We start from the raw sequence: 594 nt of genomic DNA on the forward strand, positions 1-594 counted from the left end.
AATGAGCTTACTCTGCTCAAGCTCACATTGTACAAGACACATTCAGTCATAACAGCTGCTGCAGAGGCAATCTTTAGCTCCTTTGAAGCTGACTTCAACTATCTAAAGATATTAGCTTTCTCATTTTTATGTTGGAGAAAATATAAGTATTTATATCTTTACGCTCAACTAGAAAGCAAAACATTCATTTTCTGTGCAGAAGTTGAATATGGTTCTGATCTATTATGTGATTTATGAGTTAAATTTTTGTGCAGTCATTCCATTTTGATATGATTGGTGGAGAGATCAGGGACATACTATTGTTGTCTTTGCAAGCCCCCCTCATAAGAGACATGAAAGTGGAAAAAACCCAGTGGGAGGCACAGATACCTTACAAATCTGGAACATGTGATGTGTAGGGAGAGGCTGAGGCGACTGTGTTAATTGAACCTGGTGAAGAGAAAGCTGAGTGGCATTTTCACTGCTGCCTCCAAATGTCTAATGGGAGATTATGAAGAGGGCAAATACAGGCACTTCTTAGAGATGCACAGTGACAAGACACAAAGGTCACAATTTTTAGCAAGGTATTTAGAAATAGTAACACTTTTCCTTTTT

This window comes from Meleagris gallopavo, chromosome 1 (genome assembly GCF_000146605.3).
Source record: "Meleagris gallopavo isolate NT-WF06-2002-E0010 breed Aviagen turkey brand Nicholas breeding stock chromosome 1, Turkey_5.1, whole genome shotgun sequence".
In the NCBI taxonomy this organism is placed as follows: Eukaryota; Metazoa; Chordata; class Aves; order Galliformes; family Phasianidae; genus Meleagris; species Meleagris gallopavo.